Below are 21,233 nucleotides of genomic sequence, written 5' to 3'. Positions count from 1 at the left end.
GTTCACCCTGGAATGCTTCTGAGCAATCAGGATTCCCCACCTAAATGAGAGAAAAAAGAAAAGAAAAAGAAAAAAAGAGAGAGAGACAGGAAAGAAAGGGAAGATAAAAGAGAAGGTTCAGCCCAAATGGGCCCCAAGATAAAATTTATGAAGTATACAAACAAAAACAGACAAACAAAAAGACTGATAAAACTATATGACAAGAGAAAGAAAAATTATATATATATATATATATATATATATATATATATATATATATATATATACAAATAAAGGAAGAATCTTGTCAAAAAGAACCCCAAGTATAAGATTTATATACTATCAGGACAAACACAAAAACACAGAAACACTGGTCGAAGAAAAAGATGGGAGAGTGGTTATAAATTCTCATTGCAGGCGAGGAAGTTTGTTTTGATTCTTCCTGGATGTATCTTGATATCTTTGTTAAAGGACTCAACTTTCCTAAGATAAAGGGAGATTAAAATTTGATTTACCTATAGGGGTAGCATTTATTGGGGAAAGGGGATTTCCTTGAAGTTTAACTCTATATGAATATTAGAAAATAAAAATAAAAAGGAATAAACTAGACTAAACTAAACTAAAATTAAAAGAAAAAGAAATTTTAAAAATAGAAATGTAAAAGAAAAACACAGGTGTATGTATCAAAAAGTTCAGGTTAGAAGGTTATTATGGAATTTGATGTACTGGACATCTCACTGTGATGGTAAATAGGTTAAAAAATTATCTATATTTTAAAAAATGAGCCAGAATTGTGGGAATGAATTAAAAATAAAAATTGTCATATGAAGTAGGGGTGGTTGTTCTCTTGTCATCTTTATTTTTCTTTCCTGGTTGGTTTTCTGGGGGGAGGGGCCTGCCACGTGGGTTTTCAGTCAATGATGTTCTCTGAGCTAAGTCCTCCCGCCCCCCTCAAGGGGGTGGGCTCTGAGGAAGCTGTTTTTTTCAGGCTTTTGTTCTCTGGAGGTTTTTATGCTTGTTCACTTTTTTTTTCCCCTCTCTCGCCTTGATCGCTTTTGATGGTTTTTGTAGGTTTAGAGGAAAGCAAACTGCACCCTTACCTCCATCTCAGAGAGAAGCCTCAGTCTGGCTGCAGAGCCCAAGTAAATTCCCCCTTTCCTGCTGGCAGAGCAGGTTCCCAGTCTCGGTCCCTGCGGAGTCAGGATTTTTTGCTTGTACCGAAAACCAGGGCAGCGCTGGCTGTCTGGGCAGCTCCAGACCTCCAGAGAGGTTCCAAGCAGTGATCGCACACTGAGATTTTCCCACTGGCCTGGGCTAGGAGTGCCTGGTCTTTGTGGGATGGAGAGCACTGGGCTGGCGCCTGTGCACACCTCTCTCAGGGGAGGGCGTGGGGCGTGACTCTGACTCTGATAGCATGGCACAGTACTCATGTGGGGACTGCAAAAAGGCTGTGCTTCTGCCGGCTGGTGAGGCTCCCAGCCCCTCATGGGAGCCGGACCCCAGGCGCTCTCAGACGGGCTGGTGGCTCAGGGACCAAGACCTTTTCTCTGCTGTACTCTCTCTGGCTCTGTGCCAGGGGTGGCTGTCCTGGGTCTGGGGACTTAAGTCCCTGTCCCTAGCCACCCCAATTCCCACAATCCCCCACCCACGATCCTTTGGTCTTTTTGAGTGCTTTCTACCAGACTCCAAGTTAATGCTGGTCCCCAGACGCAGGGCACTCTCGTATTGGGATATTACTTTCCAATGGGTCGCCTCTGGTGGCTCCCCCCCACTTTTGTTTATCTTCTGATATCAGTCCGACGTTCCCATCTGCTTTACCTGCCCACTGGCGTCTTCTGCTCCTGTAGAGATCCAGACATGTAGAATTCTGATCTCAGGCTGATTTCGTGGGTGATCGGAGTTCTTTGGAAGGTAATCAGCTCACTTTAGGGTACAGGTTGAAAGGGTGCCTCCTCCTACTTCCCCATCATCTTGTCTCCCCTCATGATAAGGATTTCTGAATGGATTTGGAAAGGATAGAAAATATATATATATATATATATATATATATATATATATATTTTTTTTTTTTTACTTATTTGCTTGACAGTGATACAGAGTGACAGAACAAAATGGAACACAAGCAGGGGGAGTGGGAGAGGGAGAAGCAGACTCACTTGGAGCAGGGAACCTGACCTGGGCCAGGATTCCAGGACCCTGGCTGGGATCAGGACCTGAGTTAAAGGGAGATGCTTAAAACTGATCCACCCAGGTGTTTCAGGTATAGAATTTCATTGGAAGAATTAAAATTTACTTTCATTCATTCATCTGAGACATCATCAACTGAAATATGTAGCAGTAATTAGTTTTCTATTCTATACATGTTAAAGAAAATATTTAACACTTAACAAAAGTAATAAACACATTGAAATTGGGGTTCCTGATATTAGTTACATGTTGGCTCAAATCTTATTCCTGCCCTTCCAAAAATTATTATTAGATTATTATTATATAATATTATAATATATATTACATAATATATATTATATATATATTATTTATATAAGATATATATTATAATACATGTATTATAATACATATTATTATTAGATCTTTTGGTAAATATCTCAGATTTCTTACTTTCTCTTCATTCTAAAGCTCTCTGCTCATTCGGTTTATATTTGCTGTTATCTAGGAACCTGACATCTACCTTCATTTTATCTCTTCAATATATCCCTGCCCTATTTATGTTCTGTCTACAACTCATCTCTTCTCTTCTTATCTATTAATATTTTCTTTGTAGCCAGATTTTCCTTCTCCAGCTCCTTATACTAGAAAATTTTGTTGGGAATGCAGAATGATGTGATGCCTCTTGGGATTTTCATATCAGGATACACAGAAAAATTAATTTGGCTAAGAATTTGTACATTATTGGGGGAGGAGTCAAGATGGCGGAGAAGTAGCAGGCTGAGACTACTTCGGGTAGCGGGAGATCAGCTAAATAGCTTATCTAAAGATTGCAAACACCTACAAATCCAACGGGAATTGAAGAGAAGAAGAACAGCAATTCCAGAAACAGAAAATCAACCACTTTCTGCAAGGTAGGACTGGCGGAGAAGTGAATCCAAAGCGACAGGAAGATAGACCGCGGGGGAGGGGCTGGCTACCGGCAAGCGGCGGAGCAATGGAGCAAAATCAGGAATTTTAAAAGTGTGTTCTGCTGAGGGACATCGCTCCAGAGGCTTAACTGGGGTGAAGCCCAGGCGGGGTCAGCGCGGCCTCAGGTCCCGCAGGGTCGCAGAAGGATCGGGGGTGTCTGATGTCGCAGAGCTTACCGGTATTAGAACGAGGGAGCCGGCTACAGAGACAGAGCCGAGGAGTGACTCTCAGCTCAGGGTTGCCTTGAACTGGTTGCAGGCTCGGTCAGCTCGGAGCGCAGCTGGAGGCCAGGGTGACGGGAGTCATTGGGCGCTGTTCTCTGAGGGCGCACTGAGGAGTGGGGCCCTGGGCTCTCGGCTCCTCCGGGCCGGACACCGGGCGGCCGCCATCTTCATTCCCGTCCTCCAGAACTCTACGGAAAGCGCTCAGGGAACAAAAGCTCCCGAAAACAAACCCGAGCGGATTACTCAGCGCGGCCCCGGGTAAGGGCGGTGCAACTCCGCCTGGGGCAAAGACGCTTGAGAATCACTACAACAGGCCCCTCCCCCAGAAGATCAACGGGAAACCCAGCCAGGACCAAGTTCACCTACCAAGGAGAGCGGGCGGAATTCCAGAGGAGAAGAAAGCAAAGCACGGAACTCATGGCTTTCTCCCCATGATTTTTTAGCCTTGCAGTTAATTTAATTTTTTTTTTCTTTTTCAATTTTTTTTCTTTTTCTCTTCTTCTGCTAATTTTTTTTTTAACTTTTACGGTTTTCTTTTTTTAATGTTTTTAAATAGTTTATCTAATATATATATTTTTTTCCTCTTTTTATATTTTTTCTTTATCGGCTTTCTTTTTTTTAATAGTTTCTTTTTTTTTTTCTTTCTTTCTGAACGCCTTTTTATCCCCTTTCTCCCCCCTCACAATTCGGGATCTCTTCTGATTTGGCTAAAGCATATTTGCCAGGGGTTGTTGCCACCCTTTTAGTATTTTACTTGCTCCTTCATAAACTCTTATCTGGACAAAATGACAAGGCGGAAAAATTCACAACAAAAAAAAGAACAAGAGGCAGTACCAAAGGCTAGGGACCTAATCAATACTGACATTGGTAATATGTCAGATCTAGAGTTCAGAATGACGATTCTCAAGGTTCTAGCCAGGCTTGAAAAAGAAATGGAAGATATTAAAGCAACCCTCTTGGGAGATATAAAAGCCCTTTCTGGAGAAATAAAAGAACTAAAATCTAACCAAGTTGAAATCAAAAAAGCTATTAATGAGGTGCAATAAAAAATGGAGGCTCTCACTGCTAGGATAAATGAGGCAGAAGAAAGAATTAGTGATATAGAAGACCAAATGACAGAGAATAAAGAAGCTGAGCAAAAGAGGGACAAACAGCTACTGGACCACGAGGGGAGAATTCGAGAGATAAGTGACACCATAAGACGAAACAACATTAGAATAATTGGGATTCCAGAAGAAGAGGAAACAGAGAGGGGAGCAGAAGGTATATTGGAGAGAATTATTGGAGAGAATTTCCCCAATATGGCAAAGGGAACAAGCATCAAAATCCAGGAGGTTCAGAGAACCCCCCTCAAAATCAATAAGAATAGGTCCACACCCCGTCACCTAATAGTAAAATTGACAAGTCTTAGTGACAAAGAAAAGATCCTGAAAGCAGCCCGGGAAAAGAAGTCTGTAACGTACAATGGTAAAAATATTAGATTGGCAGCAGACTTATCCACAGAGACCTGGCAGGCCAGAAAGAGCTGGCATGATATATTCAGAGTACTAAATGAGAAAAACATGCAGCCAAGAATACTATATCCAGCTAGGCTATCATTGAAAATAGAAGGAGAGATTAAAAGCTTCCAGGACAAACAAAAACTGAAAGAATTTGCAAACACCAAACCAGCTCTACAGGTAATATTGAAAGGGGTCCTCTAAGCAAAGAGAGACCCTAAAAGTAGTAGATCTGAAAGAACAGAGACAATATACAATAAAAGTCACCTTACAGGCAATACAATGGCACTAAATTCATATCTCTCAATACTTACCCTGAATGTTAATGGGCTAAATGCCCCAATCAAAAGACACAGGGTATCAGAATGGATAAAAAAACAAAACCCATCTATATGTTGCCTACAAGAAACTCATCTTAAACCCGAAGACACCTCCAGATTTAAAGTGAGGGGGTGGAAAAGAATTTACCATGCTAATGGACATCAGAAGAAAGCAGGAGTGGCAATCCTTATATCAGATCAATTAGATTTTAAGCCAAAGATTATAATAAGAGATGAGGAAGGACACTATATCATACTCAAAGGAACTGTCCAACAAGAAGATCTAACAATTTTAAATATCTATGCCCCTAACGTGGGAGCAGCCAACTATATAAACCAATTAATAACAAAATCAAAGAAACACATCGACAAGAATACAATAATAGTAGGGGATTTTAACACTCCCCTCACTGAAATGGACAGATCATCCAAGCAAAAATCAACAAGGAAATAGAGGCCTTAAATGACACACTGGACCAGATGGACATCACAGATATATTCAGAACATTTCATTCTAAAGCAACAGAATACACATTCTTCTCTAGTGCATATGGAACATTCTCCAGAATAGATCACATTCTTGGTCCTAAATCAAGTCTCAACCGGTATCAAAAGATTGGGATCATTCCCTGCATATTTTCAGACCACAATGCTCTGAAGCTAGAACTCAATCACAAGAGGAAATTTGGAAAGAACCCAAATACATGGAGACTAAACAGCATCCTTCTAAAGAATGAATGGGTCAACCAGGAAATTAAAGAAGAATTGAAAAAATTTATGGAAACAAATGATAATGAAAACACAACGGTTCAGAATCTGTGGGACACAACAAAGGCAGTCCTGAGAGGAAAATATATAGCGGTACAAGCCTTTCTCAAGAAACAAGAAAGGTCTCAGGTACACAACCTAACCCTACACCTAAAGGAGCTGGAGAAAGAACAAGAAAGAAACCCTAAACCCAGCAGGAGAAGAGAAATCATAAAGATCAGAGCAGAAATCAATGAAATAGAAACCAAAAAAACAATAGAACAAATCAACGAAACTAGGAGCTGGTTCTTTGAAAGAATTAATAAGATTGATAAACCCCTGGCCAGACTTATCAAAAAGAAAAGAGAAAGGACCCAAATAAATAAAATCATGAATGAAAGAGGAGAGATCACAACGAACACCAAAGAAATACAGACAATTATAAGAACATACTATGAGCAACTCTACGCCAACAAATTTGACAATCTGGAAGAAATGGATGCATTCCTAGAGACATATAAACTACCACAACTGTACCAGGAAGAAATAGAAAGCCTGAACAGACCCATAACCAGTAAGGAGATTGAAACAGTCATCAAAAATCTCCAAACAAACAAAAGCCCAGGGCCAGATGGCTTCCCGGGGGAATTCTACCAAACATTTAAAGAAGAACTAATTCCTATTCTCCTGAAAGTGTTCCAAAAAATAGAAATAGAAGGAAAACTTCCAAACTCATTTTATGAGGCCAGCATCACCTTGATCCCAAAACCAGACAAGGATCCCAACAAAAAAGAGAACTACAGACCAATATCCTTGATGAACACAGATGCAAAAATTCTCGCCAAAATACTAGCCAATAGGATTCAACAGTACATTAAAAGGATTATTCACCACGACCAAGTGGGATTTATTCCAGGGCTGCAAGGTTGGTTCAACATCCGCAAATCAATCAATGTGATACAACACATTAATAAAAGAAAGAACAAGAACCACATGATACTCTCCATAGATGCTGAAAAAGCATTTGACAAAGTACAGCATCCCTTCCTGATCAAAACTCTTCAAAGTGTAGGGATAGACGGCACATACCTCAATATTATCAAAGCCATCTAGGAAAAACCCACCGCAAATATCATTCTCAATGGAGAAAAACTGAAAGCTTTTCCGCTAAGGTCAGGAACACGGCAGGGTTGTCCGTTATCACCACTGCTATTCAACATAGTACTAGAAGTCCTAGCCTCAGCAATCAGACAACAAAAGGAAATTAAAGGCATCCAAATCGGCAAAGAAGAAGTCAAACTATCACTCTTCTCAGATGATATGATACTCTATGTGGAAAACCCAAAAGACTCCACTCCAAAACTGCTAGAACTTGTACAGGAATTCAGTAAAGTGTCAGGATATAAAATCAATGCACAGAAATCAGTTGCATTTCTCTACACCAACAACAAGACAGAAGAAAGAGAAATTAAGGAGTCCAGCCCATTTACAATTGCACCCAAAACTATAAGATACCTAGGAATAAACCTAACCAAAGAGACTAAGAATCTATACTCAGAAAACTATAAAGTACTCATGAAAGAAATTGAGGAAGACACAAAGAAATGGAAAAATGTTCCATGCTCCTGGATTGGAAGAATAAATATTGTGAAAATGTCTATGCTACCTAAAGCAATCTACATATTTAATGCAATTCCTATCAAAGTACCATCCATTTTTTTCAAAGAAATGGAACAAATAATCCTCAAATTCATATGGAACCAGAAAAGACCTCGAATAGCCAAAGGAATATTGAAAAAGAAAGCCAAAGTTGGTGGCATCACAATTCCGGACTTCAAGCTCTATTACAAAGCTGTCATCATCAAGACAGCATGGTACTGGCACAAAAACAGACACATAGATCAATGGAACAGAATAGAGAGCCCAGAAATGGACCCTCAACTCTATGGTCAACTCATCTTCGACAAAGCAGGAAAGAATGTCCAATGGAAAAAAGACAGCCTCTTCAATAAATGGTGTTGGGAAAATTGGACAGTCACATGCAGAAAAATGAAATTGGATCATTTCCTTACACCACACACGAAAATAGACTCAAAATGGATGAAGGATCTCAATGTGAGAAAGGAATCCATCAAAATCCTCGAGGAGAACACAGGCAGCAACCTCTTCGACCTCAGCCGCAGCAACATCTTCCTAGGAACAGCACCAAAGGCAAGGGAAGCAAGGGCAAAAATGAACTTTTGGGATTTTATCAAGATCCAAAGCTTTTGCACAGCAAAGGAAACAGTGAACAAAACCAAAAGACAACTGACAGAATGGGAGAAGATATTTGCAAATGACATATCAGATAAAGGGCTAGTGTCCAAAATCTATAAAGAACTTAGCAAACTCAACACCCAAAGAACAAATAATCCAATCAAGAAATGGGCAGAGGACATGAACAGACATTTCTGCAAAGAAGACATCCAGATGGCCAACAGACACATGAAAAAGTGCTCCATATCACTCGGCATCAGGGAAATACAAATCAAAACCACCATGAGATATCACCTCACACCAGTCAGAATGGCTAAAATTAACAAGTCAGGAAATGACAGATGCTGGCGAGGATGCGGAGAAAGGGGAACCCTCCTACACTGTTGGTGGGAATGCAAGCTGGTGCAACCACTCTGGAAAACAGCATGGAGGTTCCTCAAAATGTTGAAAATAGAACTACCCTATGACCCTGCAATTGCACTGCTGGGTATTTACCCTAAAGATACAAACATACTGATCCGAAGGGGCACGTGCACCCGAATGTTTATAGCAGCAATGTCTACAATAGCCAAACTATGGAAAGAACCTAGATGTCCATCTACAGACGAATGGATAAAGGAGATGTGGTATATATACACAATGGAATACTATGCAGCCATCAAAAGAAATGAAATCTTGCCATTTGCGACGACGTGGATGGAACTAGAGGGTATCATGCTTAGCGAAATAAGTCAATCGGAGAAAGACAACTATCATATGATCTCCCTGATATGAGGGAGAGGAGATGCAACATGGGGGGTCGAGGGGGTAGGAGAAGAGTAAATGAAACAAGATGGGATTGGGAGGGAGACAAACCATCAGTGACTCTTAATCTCACAAAACAAACTGAGGGTTGATGGGGGGAGGGGTTTGGGAGAGGGGGTGGGGTTATGGATATCGGGGAGGGTATGTGCTATGGTGAGTGTTGTGAAGTGTGTAAACCTGGCGATTCGCAGACCTGTACCCCTGGGGATAAAAATATATGTTTATAAAGCTGTAAAAAAAAAAAAGAAAGAAAGAAAGGATGAATCCCCAAGTTTTGTAGCAACATGGACGGGACTGGAAGAGATTATGCTGAGTGAAATAAGTCAAGCAGAGATAGTCAATTATCATATGGTTTCACTTATTTGTGGAGCATAACAAATAGCATGGAGGACAAGGGGAGATGGAGAGGAGAAGGGAGTTGAGGGAAATTGGAAGGGGAGGTGAACCATGAGAGACTATGGACTCTGAAAAACGATCTGAGAATTTTGAAGGGGTGGGGGGTGGGAGGTTGGGGGCACCAGGTGGTGGGTATTGTAGAGGGCACGGATTGCATGGAGCACTGGGTGTGGTGCAAAAATAATGAATACTGTTATGCTGAAAAAAATAAAAAAATTAAAAAAAAGAATTTGTACATTATTTTCATTCATTCATTCAATGAATCCATTTTTAAAATTTTTTAAAGATTTTATTCATTCACTTGATAGAGAGAGATCACAAGAGGGCAGAGAGGCAGGCAGAGAGAGAGGGGGAAGCCGACTCCCCACTGAGCAAAGAGCCCCATGCAGTGCTCTATCCCAAGACACTGGGATCATGGCCCAAGCTGAAGGCAGAGGATTTAACCCACTGAGACACCCAGGCACCCATCAATGAATCCATTTTAAGCACCCACTCAAAAAATCTGCCTGGATGCCTGGCACTCTTGCAGGATCAAGGTATGCCAATGTGTACAACAAATCCCAGCCCTCTGGTAATTTCATTCTTTTGAGTGAGACAGAATCTTTCCTCAAAGGTATCCACTTTTCACTAATGTTAATTTGTCCATTCTACATGTTGGGTCTGCTGCCAAAATCAAGTCTTAAACCAGGTAGCAGGTAAGAGGAATTGCCTCATTAACCTGAGGTCACTACTTTTGCCCAGTTCTGTTCTGACCTCAATGATGTAACTCACAAATATTGAGTCTTAGTGTATATCTGACTGAGTTCTTGAAATGAGTGCAGTGTTCTCTAATGGCTGTTGATGAACAAGTGACTGTCCTCTCTGCTGGTGTAAACAGGTACATTGGTATTCTGGAATCTGACAGAATAACAATGCTTGAGAATGCTTTCTTAGCTCATCTTGTCTGCCATCACCAAGCCTGCTTGGGCAACCTCAGAACTGAAAGATCTCAGTACAGTCAGATGCAACACTGAAAGATGTAACAATTTTGGGGGCTGGTATGGAAACTTAAACTGATATATTCACATAAAATATCAGTTGTTTTTGTCATAGTTTCTTCTAGTCATCATTTCCATTTGTATATACATTCTCATATTCCTAACCTAGTGCAAATGTATTAGAAATAAAGAATACCTATTCTTTAGTGAAAAAAATATATATATAATGTCACGTTTTAATGTTCTTTGAGGAAAACTGGAGGAAAATATGGCAGAATAGATCATGATATTGGGGAGGATAGCTCTTATTTTAGATTGGATATGGCAGAGATAACCTTCTGTAAAGGTGAAAATTAAAAAAATGCTTAGATGGAGTAAAGGACATGAATCAAGAAATAAATCAACAAATGATAAGATGATAATATGGAAAGTAATTGAGGGCGATGATATGAGTATTATGCACATGGAGTCTGGCATATAATTTAGAAAAAATTTGCTGTTTCATGATAAAAATATTTCTATTTGGTTGGAGGTTAAAGGTGAAAATGTACAAATCCATCAAGTGAGAGGAAAGCAAACAAGAGACTTCAATGTGTGATAGTCTATTTCATTAACTTTTATGTATGTTTATATTAAATTAAAAATGTAGAGGGACACAGGTCTTACCTCTACTCTCCATATGACTTTTGTAATCATGGAACAAACATTTTAAGAACAATTCCTAAGGCAAGCATTACAACTTGATAAAAATAATAAAAATAAAAATACCATGTGCTAAAGGGTAATTGCATTTTAATCAATTAGGTGGTGACATGAGCACACTCATGAAGACATATACACAGAAAGAAATGACTGTCATAGATATCTTTTCCATGAAGAATATTGTAGAAAAATATATCATTAAGACATGAAGAGACTTCCTCCATAAATTTCCATAGCTGAGGAACAGAAACCATGATGTGGAAGAGTTAGCTTCACCATTCCCTCATTTAATTGTTTCATATATTTTTAGGATTCAAAAATTCACTGGAGGCTCCCTTTATGACTAGGATGTGGAGTTCTCTAGAAAGTGTTGCCACTATCCTGATAACAATGAGAAACAACTAGATAGATAAAACACAAAATAATTCTTCCTTTGCACATCAGGCAGCTGAATTCCCAAATCAGACTAGAAACCTAAAATCCAAAGGGAGATAGGGTCCCCAAGGAAAACAAAACAAAACAAAACAAAACAAAACAAAACAACAACAAACAGAAATAGGACTGTCTTATCACGGATTGGCAGCGTATGAGAACAGATAGTGCTACTACACAAGCAAGTAACAATAAATCCAGCCAACTTTTTCATCAATTTATAAAGGCTTGGTAGAAGTTAAAATCACTGTAGAACCCCTGGAACTATCAAAACAAGGACACTTGTACCCACAGATAGGCCTTTATCCATCCATGGACTTCCATGGATTTCCACTAGTCTTCCACTAAGAAAGACTGGCAACAGGTGCAGATACAAGAAAGGGTCTCCTTTTTAACTGGCAGGAATTCAGGAAATTATTTGCTTCCCTTAGAAAAGTCACAAAGACCCATCCTTTTCTCTCAAAACCCTAAGTCTATCACTCCCAGACACGAGGAAAAGCCCTCTACCTCAGGGGAAGTGGAAACTAAAATCTCTGAGCACAGCATCTTACACCAATATGAATGTAGACGTCTTCTACATTTGGGGAATGGCAAAAAAAAATATTCTGCTGCATAAGACCTACCACAACAAAACTCAAAGTTCCCTTCTACCTTGGGAAGGAGGAGCACGTACCTTGGGAGAAACCCACCTCTGATGCCACACAGAACTTACCTGACGTGAAGGTGAACTACACTACATAAGAACAAGCACCAAGTAGAAGCCATAAAAGTCTAACCTTGGGGAGAAACAAGAGTGGTTTAAGAGAACACCATTGTAGCACAGGCTTACAGGATGGCTAAAACTGGAAGCAGACATAAACTTTGAGGGAAATCCTCCACCAATCACAAACACATCAATCCTAAAATAATAGCATCACCATATGTAATGCATGGCTTTCTAGGTTTCCAGGAATATGTCAGAGCTTATCAAAGTCTTTTGGCACAAAACATCTCAAATCCCAGCCCTTCCTTCCAAACTTTGGCTAGTTTATTCTTTGTTCCAAGAGTTATCTCTTTCCCAAGGCAAAAACAACTAACATAATTGCTTGTAAAACTTTCTTAACAAATATGTCCTGGGTATCCAGCTCAACACTAGGGGAATTGTGAGTTAGGTGCGTTAAAGGCAATTCCTTTATAATGGTCCTTCAGTAAGCCACAAGACAGGTTAATAGAGATAATGAAAGAGGGAAAGAAAGAAGAAAAGGGAAGAAAGAAAGAAAGAAACCAACACATTGTCAAGAGGCAAATCAATCAATAGGAAAGGACTCAGAAATGACCAGATACTTGAATTATCAGGTAGAGAATTCAAAATAATTATGATTAATATATTACAAGTTAAAGTAGGAGAGACTGATACCAAGAATGAACATATGGAGGTTTTGCAGAGTATTAGAAATTATAGGGGGAAAATGTGAAAATGATATAAATATAAAAACCTGATATCAAAGAATAACAGCATCTGCCTTCAGCTCCTCAGTAGATCTGGAACTAAACAGCACACTTCTAAATAACCAATGGGTTGAAGTAGATGTCACAAGGAGAATTAGAAAATATTTTAAATATTTTATTGGAAATAAAAATAATGTGGGGTGCCGCGGACTGTCAGCGGTGAGTCTGCGGGGGGGTCCTTGGATAAGCAGGTATGGGGTGGATTCGGCGCGACAGACAGAGAGGCACACTCAAGGTGTGTATCAGCTGCTGCGATTTATTGCGGCGAGTATCAGTTTTTATATGCATTGTACATGGAACATTGGTACAGGATCAAATATGATGTGTATCTTACTCAGAGTAGCCTAACATTTGGTTACGTATTAGCTTAAAGTTAGCCCAAACAATAGCCATTCAACAGAACTGCGTAATGACCTTTTAGCCTGAGGTTATACTTGCTAGACATGCAGTTCTGACTAGTTTCCTATTGTCTATTTAGTCCCTTCAGTGGGTGAGCCGAACCTTGCTAACAGATATTGCTTAATTGTATCTTTGTTCCATTTTTCCCATTGTATATGATATTTATAATCTTGGTCAACTGGTCCTACAGCAAGGTATTGATACATCCACCAACGCAATTGCCACCTTTCTTCATCACTTAACACACACCATGGGGGTCGACTTCTCCTGAGTTGCTCCCATCTATTTAGGGAACTATATTTTACTTTCCTTCCCTTATGAGTAACCCACCGCGTGAGGCTTGAATCATATATTCCTGTGTAAGGAAGTAGTGCATCAGTGGGTTACAATTTATAAGGACCTTTATACGTGCCAGGCGTCCACCATTTTCCCTCAATCTTTACTTGCAATGTGTGAATTCCCCGACATACTTTTAATCCTAAATGTTTATAATAATCTTCATCCTTATCGTGTTTACTTTTAGTCTCACTTTGTGTGGGTCTCTTATTCCTATTTCTTGTAAGTCTTCCTAGTTCTAACTTTTGTAAGGCGTCTAAAATTCCCCCAAAAGACCTCGAAGAATTCTTAAGCATAATGATTAAAGCTTGACCTAGATCAGAGTCTTTATTTGTAACAGTTCTGTTGTTTGAGAGCGAATGCCAAGAAACAATAAGCCTAAAGCAATGGTGATAAGAAGCACCCGGGTGCTGAATGCGGCCCAGCAGGTCCCCAGGAGTGGAACACAGCTTCTTGGGAGCTTCTGCGACCCAATACCAGAGGGCTTAGCCACTTCAGGCACGTACCCTTGGACTAGCAGCCATTGAAGCGATTTGCTTGCCATGCTGCACAGTTGCTGGTGCGGGTGCGGCAGTGGGGCAACTGGGTGGCTCATTTGGTTAAGCAGGTACCTTCAGCTCAGGTCATGATCCTAGGTTCCTAGTCTAATGCCCCGTGTTGGGCTCCCTACTTAGCAGAGTGCCTGCTTCTCCCTCTTCTTTTGCCCCTCTCTCCTGTTTGTGATCTCTCTTTTTTTTTCCCTATCTCTCTTTTTTGCAAATAAATAAACAAACCCTTAAAAAAGAAAATAATTATAACATACCAAAATCTGTTGGATGTGGCTAATGAACAGGAAAGTAATACTATTAAATGTTTATATTAGAATGTGTCTCAAAGCGATATTAATTTTCATCTTAAGAAACTATAATGAGAAGAGCAACTGAAACTGAGGTAAAAAAAAAAGAAGGTGTAATAAAGCAAAAGTAGAAGCAATAAACTTAAAAAGAGAAACACAACCAATAAAATGAATGAAACCAAATGCTAATTACTAAGATCAATATAATCACTAAACTTTAACAATATGTCTTATGAAAAAAGAATGTAAAAAATAAACAATACTAGCGAGAAAGAAAAGGACTTACCAGCAGGTCACCCTAATATGAGTAGGTTAAAATGAGGGAATATTATAAACAACTTGATGCTCATAAATCCTAAAATCTAGATAAAATGGACAAAGTTCTTGAATGGCACAAGGTACTAAGGGTTACTTAAGGTGACATGTATTACTATAATCATATGTTTCTATATATGGAATATAATTCTATATTTATTATGTTCATTATAATATACTATATTTATTAAAGAAATTGAATTTTAAATTACTAACTTTCCACCACTGACAAGAAAACAAAAACAAGCAACAAAAACAATTTTAGGCCCAGATGTGTCATTAGTGAATTTTACCAAGCAGCTGAAGATAACATCAACAGAATAGAACCCTCCAGAAAGCAGAAGGTAAGTAACACTTCCGAGTGTACTTTTCAGCTCCAGGATTACACTGACACAGAAACCAGACAAAGATATCCCAAGAAGCAAAAACTACACACCAACATCCTTCATGAATAGAGACATAAAAATACTCAAAATATAATACAGGTAGAATTTAGAAATGTATAACATATAAGGGCATTACCTCAAGAATACAGGAACGCATTTTCACATATGAAAACAAATAAATTTAATTGGCCATTTAATAAACGAAAGAAGAAAAACATAAAACCACTTCAATAAACAGTCAATACCTCTGATATAATTCAACAATTCCTTTATATATAAATACCTTCACAAACCAATGATAGAAGGAAACATTCTCAACCCGATTATGAGCATCTGCAAAAGAAAAAACAAAAACAAAAACAAAAACAAAACAAAACTACAACAAAAGTACAGCTAAATCACACTTCATAACAAATGAGTAAATGCTGCACCTCTTATATCAGAATCAAAGCAATTGTTCTTCTCTCACTGTTCCTAATCAACATCACAGTGGTGGTCCTAGCCAGTACTAGAGAGAAAGAAAGAAAGAAAGAAAGAAAGAAAGAAAGAAAGAAAGAAAGATAGATAGATTGAATTCACTCATATGCAACATGTTGTTCTACAGAGAAATAGCTTAAAAAGTCTACAAGAAAAACCACTAGTGCCAATAAATAAAGTCCAATATAATGAGGTATAATAGCAATATGAAAAAAAATCAATCTTTCACTTTGAAGTAACTGCAATTAGAAATTGAAATAGTAATTACCAAGTACAATTGTAGGAAAAATATTTTAAAGTATTTTTCACCTTTAAATACATTTTCACAATGTATTTAAGATTAATATAATAAAACACTGAAAACATTGAAATCAAAGACGTAGGTAAATGGAGAAATGTACTAAGCTCATAAATTGAATCAAATTGTAAATATATCAATTCTCCCCAAATTTATTTAGACTTTAAATTCACTTCTAATTAAAATCCAAACAAGGTAAGTGAAAAAAGTCAAGCAGAGAAAGAAAGTTATCAGATGATTTCACTCATATATAGAGCATAAGGTATAGCATGGAGGACTAGAGGGGAAGGGAGGGAAAACTGAATGGGAAAATAATCAGAGAGGGAGACAAAACATGAGAGACCCTGGACTCTGGGAAACAAACTGAGGGTTAAAGAAGCGGGGGAGGAAGGGGTCACCAGGTGATGGGTATTAAAGGGCACCTGTGGTGATGAGCACTGGGTGTTATAGGGAACTAATGAATCATTGAACACTACATCAAAAACTAATGATGTATGATGTTGGCTAATTAAACATTATAGATAGATAGATAGATAGATAGATAGATAGATAGATAGATAGATAGATATATCTCCAAGCATGGGGGGCTTAGTTGTTGGACATCTGCCTTTGGCTCCAGTTGTGATCCCAGGGTCCTTGGATCTAGCCCAACATCAGGCTCCCTTCTCTGTTAGGGGGTCTGCTTCTTCCTTTCCCACTCCCCCTGCTTGTGTTCACTCTCATGCTGTCTATCTCTCTCTATCTCTCTCTCTGTCAAATAACTAAATAAAAATCTTTATAAAAAAGATTTTATTTAGTTATTTGACAGGCTGAGATCACAAGAAGGCAGAAAGTCAGGCAGATAGAGGTGGAAGCAGGCTCCCCACCGAGCAGAGAGCCCAATGCAGGGCTCGATCCCAGGACCCCGGGATCATGACCTGAGCCAAAAGCAGAGGTTTTAACTCCCTGAGCCACCCAGGTACCCCTAAAATATTTTTTTAATCCAAGCAAGGTATTCATTTATTTGCTTATTTGTTTTGAAGAGATCAACAAGCTGATATTAAAATGTATATAGAGGTAGCTCTTGCGAGATTGTGGAGCTCTTCCAGTTGCCTGGTCAGAGCGCTTCTGCAAAAGTCCTTGTGCATTAAAAGAAGGAAGCTTATTGAACACATGGAATGAAAAGTACAGGTCTTTACCAAAAAACACCTGTTTAGAAAGGCAGGCATATGGGCTCCACTGCAGAGGTGCTTTTCAGAAATTCAAAAGAGAGTTGACTCTTTTCTGATGAAGATGACAGACAGATAAATACAAGGTCACCAAAATAAACCAGAGTATTACAATAGCCCCACTGAAATTGATGGCAACAATATCCACACCAGGTAAGAAAGCCCCACAGAAGCTTGGTTTCTGATTACATAACCTACTCAAGCCTCCCAAAGCACATAAATGGTGCATATATGGATGGTTCTACACAAATATAGATAGGCAATGGTTTGAAGGTGATGATGACTTCAGTGTCTGTCAGGAGGAGGAGTACTTTCCTAATTTAATGACAAGAAAGATAACAAGAATAGAAAAATCAGGCGACTTATGGGAAAACCAAAGAGATGTTCTTGTGCATTTTTTGAGGAAGAGAGACCAGCATTAAAACAGAAATGGCAGAAATTAAGACTCCTACAACAAACAAAAGTGCAGATGTTTCCCAGTTTGAAGATCTCCCAGATGAAATTCCTTTGCCCCTGGTTATTGAAACCAAAGTTATAGCTCGATTATGTGGTGTTCATGACTTTCTCTTCACTGGACAAATAGTTGCTGTGCATACTTTTAATGCTACGTATAGAGTAACATTTGATAGTACAGGGCTTGGTACTCATACCATCCTTCACTATGAAGTTCTTAGTAATAAGCCTCATGAGACAATGCAAGTTGTTGCCTTTGGACAAAAACAGGGACCTTTCTGATTTTTTATGACTCCACCATGGTTACATTATACTTCTCCTCTCCAGTCACCAATTATGGATGATGATCCTGTACTAGAAGTCACCTTGGAGAAGTAGGATTTCTGGCTCTGACACTGAAACGCTAGGTGGTTTTCCAGTACAATTCCTTATCCACATGACCAAATTGTCAAAAATTTTCATGATTAAAAAGGAACATATCGGGGCACCTGGGTGGCTCAGTGGGTTAAAGCCTCTGCCTTCGGCTCAGGTCATGATCCCAGGGTCCTGGGATCGAGCCCCACATCGGGCTCTCTGCTCAGCGGGAAGCCTGCTTCCTCCTCTCTCTCTCTGCCTGCCTCTCTGCCTACATGTGATCTCTGTCAAATAAATAAAATCTTTAAAAAAAGGAACATATCAAAAAATTAAGAGCAATGAACACAGAAGCAGAAAAATTGAAATTCTGTCCCATGCCCATAAGAATTGAATTTCAGTGGAGATATGAAACCATCCTTCTGAAACTTGAGCAACTCAACAAGGACCTCAACAAAGGTTTGCATGATGTGCAGCAGTACTCCTATGAGCCTGCTCCAGACCAGGGCGAGCAGCCTGCAGACCAGTCCATGGATAGGAGACAGAGGTGTGAGGAGGAAGCCCAGGAGCTTCTCCAGCAGTCGGCTCCTCCACTGGATGGCCTTGTGTTCAGAATGAAAATCTGACAGACTTAATCTCCAGCTCACTCCTACTTTATTGCAAATTAGGCGTCTGGCAGAAGGAGAGCTGAATTCCTTTGAGTTCAAATCACTCACAGATTCATTAAATGGTATCAGGAGTACAATAGATGCTTCTAATATCAGTGGTTTCACACATTCAGAGTGGCCTGAACCAGATGGGAAGCCCGCAGGCCTTCGCCAACAGGGACACCAACAGAGACTGAGAAACAGCCTTTCCTGTTGCAGCTGCACAGGACGCTAGTGTTCCTTCACCTCAGCTTCCATCACCAAATGACCCACATGCTGGAAAACAAGGGAACTATACATCTCCAGTGAAGGCATTGGAATATACTGTCATGCTTCTTGAACCGCCACTGCTGACCGGCTTTTATTTTTCTTCCTATGATTCAACTTCAGTAGCATCACTTATGTTACAGGTTTATTGGCAAATATTTTTTCACACAAAACTGAAAGTAAGGTGCTCTCACAGGAGAGTGTGCAGACCTCTTTATCAACATGCATGAATTCAGTCAACAGGCACATACAGCTGTTTCTTTGGCCAGTGCCCTCAGGCAAGTACCTACCGTGGGGAGCTGTGGTCTGAGGGCTGCAGTGCCAGCGGTTTAGCTCCCCCGCCCAGGCTGTGGAAGATAGCACACTGCAGAGGCAGGAATTTACTTGTGGAGGAATCCACCAGAACAGCCATGGGAGATGCAGCCTTGACAAGTATGTGAGGTGGATACCTGAAGGGTGACATGGCTCTAGAAATCATTTTAATAATCATAAATATTTTAATTTCTCAAAATTCATAAAAGAAACTTTTGTTGTTCATCTGTTGAAAGAAAAGGAAGAAGCAAGAGAAAAATAACTGACTTGCAAAATGTTACATTTCAGCAAGTGGATTTAGCCTGACTTTCAAATCAATTCAGGGCAAAAAGTGCTATTGTTATGAGACTTATTTAAAAAGACTGATAAGAGGGTGCCTGGGTGGAGCAGTTGGTTGAGCGACTGCCTTCAGCTCAGGTCATGATCCCGGACTTCCAGGATCTAGACCTGCATCAGGCTCCCAGCTCCTTGGGGAGTCTGCTTCTCCCTCTGACCTTCTCTTCTGTCATGCTTCCTCTCACTCATTGTCTCTCGAATAAATAAATAAAATCTTTAAAAAAAAAAGACTGGTAACACACTATTTTAATAATTTTCTTTATTTGCACATCTTCTCAAGGAGCTGAAAGTTTAAAATCAAAGTGCCCACAATTTATAAAGTCAAAGATTTTATAAGGAAAACGCATATAATAAACAGTACCGTGAAAGGCAGAAAAAAAGGTTTGTATTTGGTTGTAGGTTTTTCTGTTGTTTTCTTGTTTTTTTTTTTTAAGGCAAAACCATGCCTAAAATATTAATGTTGTAAAAAGTGTGTATTTGTGATTTTCTTTATTTTAATATAATCTATTATTAAGTCAAAATACATTAAAATTGTTCTCAGATTTGGAGTTTAAGATAGAGCTGTAGACATGATTTTGATTCTTTTAGAGGTCTCATAAAATGGGACTTTTTATATGCTAGTGCATATAAAACTAAAACAAGATTATTTTCTAATTTAAATTTTTCTATACTTTAATTAGTGCCATTTATACTTAATTAAACTTTTCAGTTGATTAAGAAATGTATAAATCCTTTATTCTTAAGATTTGTTTTCTAAATAAATTGATCTTTGAAAAGTAAAAAAAAAATGTATACAAAGAAGCAAAGGAACTAGAGTAGCCTTTAGAAAAAGAAAAAGAAGAAAGAAGGAGAAAAACAGCGTTAGAGGAGGAATTGCACTACGTAATTTTAAGACTCTAATTGAGTGGGTATAGTATGGATAAAAGCATAGACTCCTAGGTCGAGAGAATGAAAGATTCCAGAAATTGATACACATGTATATGGTCAGGTAAAGAAGCCAAGGCAGTTAAATAGAGAAAAAATGTATTTTCAGGAAATAGTGCTGGAGCTATTAGACATCCATAAGCAAAATACAGAACAAAACAAAACAAAACCCCACCTCAACTCATACTTTGTACCACATATACAAATTAGCATAAAATAGATAACAGACATCAAAGTAAAAATCTAAAATATTTTTTGAGTAAAATTTATAAGAAACATTTTTGCAACCTTTGGTTAAGTGACAAATTTTTTCCTGGATAGGACATTACAAGTATAAGGAAGTATAAAGGAAAACGTTGTAAATTATTCTTCATCCAAATTAATATTAATTCCTTCGAAATGTTTTTGAAATAGCAAGGACAAACTATAAACTACTGGAAGAAAAGGCAAAACACACCTCTTTGCAAAGGAATGGTGCCCAAAGTACATAAAGCTTTGTGGTTTTGTTTGTTTGCTTGTTTTGAGATAGAGAGAGCAGGCAAGTGAGGAGGGGCAGAGGGAGAGGGAGAGAGAATCCCAAACAGGTTCCATGGCCAGCACAGAGCCCAAAGCAGGGTGTGACCTCATGACCCTGGGATCATGAGCTAAGCCAAAATCAAGGATCAGTTACCTAATCAATTTAGCCACCCAGGTACCCTTCCTTTTTTTTTCTTTTCTTCCTCCCCCC

The 21,233-nt window shown here is 39.0% G+C and overlaps 2 pseudogenes; one reads left to right on the top strand and one right to left on the bottom strand.

The window, feature by feature from the left end:
• The window catches only part of LOC125092641 (protein lin-9 homolog), a 97,940-nt pseudogene extending 79,076 nt beyond the window's left edge, over nucleotides 1-18,864 (top strand).
• LOC125092644 (uncharacterized) overlaps nucleotides 1-21,233 on the bottom strand; it is a 342,826-nt pseudogene that overhangs the window by 93,350 nt on the left and 228,243 nt on the right.

Source organism: Lutra lutra, unplaced genomic scaffold (genome assembly GCF_902655055.1).
Source record: "Lutra lutra unplaced genomic scaffold, mLutLut1.2, whole genome shotgun sequence".
NCBI lineage: Eukaryota > Metazoa > Chordata > Mammalia > Carnivora > Mustelidae > Lutra > Lutra lutra.
Note: the sequence above shows the minus strand (reverse complement) of the source record. Positions and strands in the feature narration are given on the sequence as shown.